At 45.6% G+C, this 8,097-nt stretch overlaps 1 protein-coding gene across 4 annotated transcripts in view; it reads left to right on the top strand.

Moving 5' to 3' along the window:
- PAK2 (p21 (RAC1) activated kinase 2) overlaps positions 1-8,097 on the top strand; it is a 123,144-nt gene that overhangs the window by 15,494 nt on the left and 99,553 nt on the right. For 2 of the 4 annotated variants that reach the window (XR_004437463.1, XM_033213161.1), the window contains exon 1: positions 6,302-6,433. The exons of the other annotated variants lie outside the window; for them this stretch is intronic. The gene's annotated coding sequence lies outside the window, so the exon portion shown is untranslated. Of the gene's footprint in view, positions 1-6,301; positions 6,434-8,097 lie in introns of those variants that run through there. 4 annotated transcript variants of the gene reach the window in all.

The raw sequence follows: 8,097 nt of genomic DNA, 5'->3' as shown, positions 1-8,097 counted from the left end.
CTCAGCCTCCCGAGTAGCTGGGACTACAGGCACTGCCACCATGCCCGACTGATTTTTTTGTATTTTTAGTAGAGGCAGGGTTTCACCGTGTTAGCCAGGATGGTCTTGATCTCCTGACCTCGTGATCTGCCCGCCTCAGTCTCCCAAAGTGCTGGGATTACAGGTGTGAGCCATTGCGCCCGGCTGAAAAATTGTTTCTTTATGTAGTAGGGACAAATTATTGTCATTTTGCGAATACTTTCAATTTAAGCTACAAATTGAGAAAACCATTATAAATAAGAATAAAATAGGCCAGGCACAGTGGCTCACACCTGTAATCCCAGCACTTTGGGAGGCCAAGGTGGGCGGATCACCAGAGGTCAGGAGTTTGAGACTAGCTTGGTGAAACCCTGTCTCTGCTAAAAATACAAAAATTAGCTAAGGGTGGTGGTGGGCGTCTGTAGTCCCACCTAATTGGGAGGCTGAGGCGGGAGGATTGCTTGAACCTGGGAGGTGGAGGTTCCAGAGAGCCAAGATGGCACCACTGCACTCCAGCCTGGGTGACAGAATGAGACCCTGTCTCCAAAGGAAAAAAAAAAAAGAAGAATAAAATAATTTGGATGAAAATCATGTTTATTTAAATATTAATGTTATGAGACTATTAAAGACATTTGCCAGAGTTTCAATGAAAATCATTAAAGTAGGACAGCTAAGAAATTAATATTAATATCAAAATTATTGATAATCTTAAATTATTGATTATTCCTTAATGTACTCCATTCTCGTTTTACATTTTATAATGTTTCTTTTGAATATATGAATTGGAAAGGACTTGATGAAACTGAGTACTAAGATTTAGTACAGAGTATGTCAGGAAGACAACTCAGATTGCCATTTTAAATAAAGTTGTACATGAACAATAATTGGAATCATCAGGTAATTTTTTTAAACAAAGTTTCTTCATTTACTGTTATGTTTGGAAAAATATTAGAAAATAAAGTAAGTGCTGTAGGCTAATTAAAAAATAAAACCTTAGGGCAAGTGTGTTCCAAAACAGAAGCCATCAAACCAGGGTGTGTTGGCATTATTTGTTTATTTATATAGAGTATTGAGATGTGATAAACCTTTATATATGCCATCACTGCTCCATTTCCTAAAATATTTTGGTGTTTTCTTGGGACTACATCTTGTATAATTTGACATGTGTGACTTGACTAGTCATAACCGTTTTTTTTTTTTTTTTTTTTTTTTTGAGACGGAGTCTAGCTCTGTCACCCAGGCTGGAGTGCTGTGGCCGGATCTCAGCTCTCTGCAAGCTCCACCTCCCGGGTTCACGCCATTCTCCTGCCTCAGCCTCCTGAGTAGCTGGGACTACAGGCGCCGCCACGTCTCCCGACTAGTTTTTTGTATTTTTTTAGTAGAGACGGGTTTCACTGTGTTAGCCAGGATGGTCTTGATCTCCTGACCTCGTGATCCGCCCGTCTCGGCCTCCCAAAGTGCTGGGATTACAGGCTTGAGCCACCGCGCCCGGCCATAACCGTTCTTTTTAAATGTGTATTTGAGACTTAAATATTGGAAAAGGCAACCCAGTGCCATAAAGCAGAAACGGTGACCTTTCAAATGACTAAAATTTCAACCCAGTTGAGTTTCAGACCGATTTTGTGCTTTCTCATAAGAAAGAATTTCATGTTTTAGAAACATTTCTTTCACTATGGGATTAATAATGTGACACTGAAATAGAATTATATGTCAGTTACAATTCAGTAACATTGACAGGCAATGTTTTGGAATATGGTTAGACAGGGAGGGAACATGGTACTGTTTCACATCTTGAGAGTGTGTGGGGGTATGTGTATACAGAATGTTTTTGTTTTTGCTCATCACAACCAGGTTTCATCAGTATTTAAAATATTTAAGATTGTGGCTTGGAATGTGGTTCAGCCATTTACTCACGCAAATAATTCAGAAGTGTAATAAAAATGTGAATGAAGAAAACTTTGATATGACTCTTCTTTCCTGGATAAATGGTTGCAGATGACATCACTTTTAGTATAACAGAACATTTCTGGTTTTGTTTATATTATCTTGTAAACATGGCCAACATGGTGAAACCCCGTCTCTACTAAAAATACAAAAAATTAGCCGGGAGTGGTGGCGTGTGGCTGTAATCCCAGCTACTTGGGAGGCTGAGGCAGGAGAATCACTTGTACCCGAGAGGCAGGGGTTGCAGTGAGCTGAGATCGTGCCACTACACTCCAGCCTGGGTGACCGAGTGAGACTCTGTCTCAAAAGAAAAAAAAGAAAAAGAAATATACCTTTAAAGGAGTTCCTTTAGTATGTCTCTGTTGGTAGCTTGTTTATGTTTGATGATATATTTATTTTACCGTCACTCATCTGGTGGATAATTTAGGTAGTTGTACACTTCTTTTTTTTTTTTTTTTGAGACAGAATCTCGCTCTGTCGTCCAGGCTGGAGTGCAGTGGCATGGTCCCTGCTCACTGCAACCTCCACTTCCTGGGTTCAAGTGATTCTCCTGCCTCAGCCTACTGAGTAGTTGGGACTACAGGCGCGCCCTACCACACCCTGCTATTTTTTGTATTTTTAGCAGAGACAGGGTTTTGCCATTGTTGGCCAGGCTGTTCTCAAACTCCTGATCTCAGGTGATCCGCCCACCTCAGCCTCTCAAAGTGCTGGGATTACAGGTGTGAGCCACTGTGCCCAGCTGGTAATTGTACACTTCTAAGCTTGGTTATTTTCTCTTGGTACTTTGAAAATATATCATTATTGACTGGAACCCATTTTGCTGTTGTGAAATCTGCTGTGAACGTAATAGCTGTTTGTGCAGAATGTCTTTTCTCTCTGGTTGCTTTATCTCTGGTATTCTGCAATTTCATTTTCATGTGTTTGAAATTTCTTTTACTTACCCTGCTTGGTGTTCAGTTTGCTTCCTGAATCTGAAGATTCTTGTCTTTAATCAATTCCGGAAATTTTTCAGCCATTATCTCATTATCATCTGCCTCTTTTGGTTTTTCTCTTTTCTCTCCTGGAATTCTCATTAGGAGTATCTATCCCCATGTCTCTTAAGCTTGCTTTCATTTTTCCTGTCTCTAGGCAGTTCTCAGTAATTTCTTTTGATCTGTCTTCCAGTTTACTAATTTTCTCTTCAATTGTATGTAATCTGCTATTTAACCAAACATTGGCTTTGGTTTCAATTATTCTTTGTTTCTAGAACTTCTACTTAATTCTTTTGTTGTTTTTGTTTTGAGACGGAGTTTTGCTCTTGTTGCCCAGGCTGGAGTGCAATGGCACGATCTTGGCTCACTGCAACCTCCACCTCCCAGGTTCAAGTGATTCTCTTGCCTCAGCCTCCTGAGTAGCTGGGACTACAGGCGCCCACCACCACAATTACACCCAGCTAATTTTTGCATTTTTAGTACAGACGGGGGTTTCACCAAGTTGGCCAGGCTGGTCTTGAACTGCTGACCTCAGGTGATCCGCTCACCTCGGCTTCCGAAAGTGCTGGGATTACAGGTGTGAGCCACCATGCCTGGCCTACTTAATTCATTTTCAAAGCTGTTTGGTCATTAAAAAATAATAATAAAATAAAATTTAAAAAGCATCTTGTTTCTTGCTCGTGTTTTCTAGCTCCTGTCTTACTTTCTTTAATCATTTAAATAGGCGTAGTTTATATTCTGTAGCCATTAATTCTAGCAGCTAAAGTCTGTATGGGTTTTCTTATATTCTTTGTAGTTTCTATTGACTCAGTCAGTGTTGCTTATTTCCTCAGGTGTATTGTATTTTGGGTGCTCGTGTTTGGCTTTGGAAATCCTGTTTAATCTGTGAAATCCTTTGAGACCCAGGTTGAGGGTACACCTGTGCAGTCAGGCTTTGTATTTGTTTCTTCCCGGCCCCCCAGAACTCCAGCCTGGGACCACTTTCTTGACAAATTTGAACTTTAAAACCTTAGTGAGGGAAAATTCTAAAAGGTTATTAATTCTAAAGGGAAATTTTCTTTTTCCCTCCAAGCCCACTGCAGGCCAAAGTGAACAAATGTCCTGTATGTCTCCCTGGGCTAGTATAGGGTTTTTTTTTTCCCCCAGTCAGTTCTTGAAGGGTATAGCGCTTTGACTTTCCAGTCCTGTGCAGGATCACAGTCCTGATTTCTTGTATAGGCCCAAGTCCTTGTCTTTAGTTTCCTGTGCACCTGTTAAAACCCTAGAGATTTCTTAGATAAGTAGGTGCCCTCAACACAACCATGGCTTCACTGCCCTGCTTACCACTCTGGTTTCCTGCCCCTTCTTCAGGTTGAGTGTGAAGTTTGGAAGACTGTCAGAAGCATTCTGTTTTCATTCTTGCAAGCTGTGCCTTTGAAACAATGTCCTGTTTACCCAGTGTTTCTGTGTGTTTATTTATTTATTTTTTTTTTGAGACGGATTCTCGCTCTGTCGCCCAGGCTGGAGTGCAGTGGCCGGATCTCAGCTCACTGCAAGCTCCGCCTCCCGAGTTGATGCCATTCTCCTGCCTCAGCCTCCGGAGTAGCTGGGACTACAGGCGCCCGCCACCTCGCCCGGCTAGTTTTTTGTATTTTTTTTTTTTTTTTTCAGTAGAGACAGGGTTTCACCGCGTTAGCGAGGATGGTCTCGATCTCCTGACCTCGTGATCCGCCCGTCTCGGCCTCCCAAAGTGCTGGGATTACAGGCTTGAGCCACCGCGCCCGGCCTTCTGTGTGTTTATTAAACACACCTAGTCAGCGCATTTTTCAGGTTATCTCTTACTGTGCCATGTTGCTCCTTGGTTCCTTTCTCTCCTGTACCCTCTGCATCAATTGAGTTTTCTGCTCTACATTGACAGAGAAGCACAATCTCTCTTTCCACTGCCTTCCTACTTTATTTCCCTTCTGTTCTTGCATCTCTGTACTCCATTGTCCACACTGCAGTCTAGTGATCTTGAAGTGTAAGCCAGGTAACATCACATGCCTGCTTAAAAGCCTTTTAATAAAGCATAGGCTTTTTACCATGGCATTCAGGACCTTTCATGACCTGAATCTTGTCTGCTCTAGTGTTTTCTTAATAGTACTGCCTTCTTGTTCCAGACCCCAGCTACACAGGCCTTCTTACTGACCGTAGCAAGCAAGCCCTTTTCTTTCTTTTCCTGCCTGTATTGCTTTTCTTCTCTGGGTGCTGTCTCTTTCTGTTCTTGCCTTAAGTGTCACCTCCTTAATGAGGCCTTCTCCAACCACCCTATCCAAAGTAACCTCACCAAGTTTTTTCTCATACCAGGTGTGACTACTTTAATTACTACGTCTTCATAGAAGCTCCACAAAGACTTGGTGAATCGTGTTCACCCTTGCATTTCTTTTGTGCTTTTTGTTTTGTTTTTGAGACGGAGTCTGGCTGTCACCCACGCTGGAGTGCAGTGGCCCGATCTTGGCTCACTGCAACCTCCTCCTTCCTGGGTTCAAGTGATTCTCCTGCCTCAGCCTCCCGAGTAGCTGGGACTACAGATGTGCGCCACCATGCCCAGCTAATTTTTGTATTTTTAGTAGAAACAGGGTTTCATTGTGTTGGCCAGGCTGGTCTCGAACTCCTGACCCCAGGTGATCCGCCCACCTCAGCTTCCCAAAGTGCTGGGATTACAGGCGTGAGCCACTGCACCTGGCCCACCCATGTATTTCTGATGCTTAACAGTGTCTAGTCCATATTAGACACTCAGATATTTGTAGAATAAGTGAAACATTGATGAACTCCTCCGTGGATGAAATAGGGAAGTCTTAATTTGCAAGAAGATGGGACTTAATTTAGCAGGAAAATTTAAGTTAAGAATTTGTAAACAAAAACGTAAAATGGATAACGGATGAATTCCCAGAAACAAATGTCGCGGAGCAGATGTGTATAACAGCAATCGTCTGTCAGCGTCTTCCGTCGGCAGAAATCTGCTTGGAGACAGTGCTGAATTAAATGAGGGACTGGCTGCTCCTCTCAATACAAAGACTACCAAACGAATAAAAGCAACGTCTGTCACCGAACTACCACTCCCAGCGGCCCCCGCGCGGGCCTGCCCATGGGAGGTGGCGTTCGTCTCCACCCCGGGGAGCTCCGGCTTCTGGGCGGGAGGGGTTCTGAGTTCTGGCTCCGCCCCGCCCCGCTCCCCGCCGTCGCCCTCCTCCAGGGTTGTGGCCACGCGCAGCGGCGGCGGTTGTTCCGCTTCCCCTCCGGCCCGGGCCGTCGCCATTGCCGAAGGCACCCTCCCCTCCCCTCCCTGGCGGCCGCAGGGCTCCGCCGCCGCTGGGCCTAGCGGTAGCAGCGGCTGCTCCAGCGCGGCGTCTCTTCCCGCCCCGCTTCCCCTTCCCTCCCCTCCCCTTCCCGCGCCGCGCGCTTGCCCGGGGCGGCTCCGCAGCCCGCCGGGAGCTCTGACCGAGGCGCCTCGCTGGGGCGGGGACCTTCCCTCGCCTGGGGTAAGTGCACCTAGGCCGGCCGGCGCGGAACGCGGGCCGATTCTCTTCCTCCTCCGTCCTTCTCCGCGGCCTGGCGGGCGGGAGCGGCCCGGGACGGCCGACCTGCCCCGCGCGGGGCCGGGGAGCCGCCACCTGAGTGCCGGGAGCCGCGGCTCCTGGGGCGGTGGCTCATTGTCTGCTCCCCAGGGCCGTTTTCTTCGCTGGCTTTAGCCCGAAATGGGAAGCTTGCTGGGCTGCGGAGGTCTGACTCTTCCTGGACCCAGCCCTGCCCTGAACCGCGCGGCGTCACGGGCTCTGCCGACTCTCGGTCTCCCCTTCTCCCGTTTCACCCTCTTCCTTTGCTCCGTTTTCTTAATGCTGGACCAGACTCTCCGGTTTTGTTCCTTGAGGTTTCCTCTCTCACTGACTCTCAGCCCCTCCTTGCTCGCTCTCTGTTCACCCCGGTTTCACTGCTCAGGAATATTGTCGCCAGTAGCTTCACTGTTTTCTCAGCTCCAGCCTGCATGCAGCCTCTTCCACATTCCACACTGGTGAAAACGTAGAGCGTCCCGGGCGCTGGAGGGCCCCGCTGACGGGCGGAACTCTCGGAGCTTCTCCTCGCTCCTGTTGGAGCTTCAGCCTAGGGGTGGAATTGGCTGCTTTAGATAACTTAGGTGAAGTTAAGATTGGTTTTTCACCATGTCTGGCTTTCTTGGAAACGCACGCACAAACACAAAACGTTGCCACAGATTTCTCTGTGGACTCAACCTTTTGGCTGATTCTTTAAAGATAAGTCATCCAAGAACAGAAGCGTGTCATCGTCAGTGGGTGTGAGGTTGTACCCATCCTTGTATCTTAATTTTAATAGTACTATTCTCTGGGCAGTGTGAGCGGGATTTGTTTTCCCTCGATACATAAGGAACTCCCGTTGAAATCATTATCTCACTTCTGCGTTACAGGTGATGGGTCGTTTCTTTGTTTTCTTTTTTAACTTTTATAGAAAGACAAAATGGTTAGGCCTAAAATTAGACTACGAAGAGCTGTGTTTTGGATCAAGGTTGTGCACGTCACGTTTTTTTCCCCTGCTGCGTTCGACTCTTCCGCTCTTATAAGTAGGCAGGATATTGAAATGTACAAGAATTTGCTCTGGGGGTTTTGTTTTTGTAGGGTTGTCCAATAGAATAACACTCAATAAAGTTAGATTGGGATGAAGGCAGTGAACAGTAATTTTTAAAGCAGGTTAAAACTTGTCCACTTCGCCAGAAGGTCTTTGGCTTTGTAAAACCCACTCATGCTCGTGTATATATGAAGGGCCTTTTTCATGTTCTGTTAGAAGTATGGATTTCAGGCAGCTTTTTCACTCTGTCATCCTCGGCTATTAAATCTTTTCGAGCTATTTATTAGCCAGGCACACTGATTGACCCTTATTACGGAAAACGAACCTGTGCTAGATGTAGATCTTAAACCAGCTTTCCGATTTGGTAACGGAGGTTGACCTAAATTCAGTGTATTTTGTGTTTTCACTAAATAGCCCATTGTTACCTTTCTCTCCAGCAAGGCTCTGAAAAAAAATGGCTCCAATACTCAGCTTCAATACTGTCATCATTTCTTAAATAGTAGTATCAGTTGTCCTTAACTTAATGGGTGTTTTATTGGCCTGAGGGATTAAGATGTAGAAAGGTTGG

Source organism: Trachypithecus francoisi, unplaced genomic scaffold, assembly GCF_009764315.1.
Source record: "Trachypithecus francoisi isolate TF-2019V2 unplaced genomic scaffold, Tfra_2.0 Lachesis_group0, whole genome shotgun sequence".
In the NCBI taxonomy this organism is placed as follows: domain Eukaryota; kingdom Metazoa; phylum Chordata; class Mammalia; order Primates; family Cercopithecidae; genus Trachypithecus; species Trachypithecus francoisi.
The sequence above is the reverse complement of the archived record's forward strand: the minus strand, read 5'-3'. Positions and strand labels throughout refer to the sequence as shown.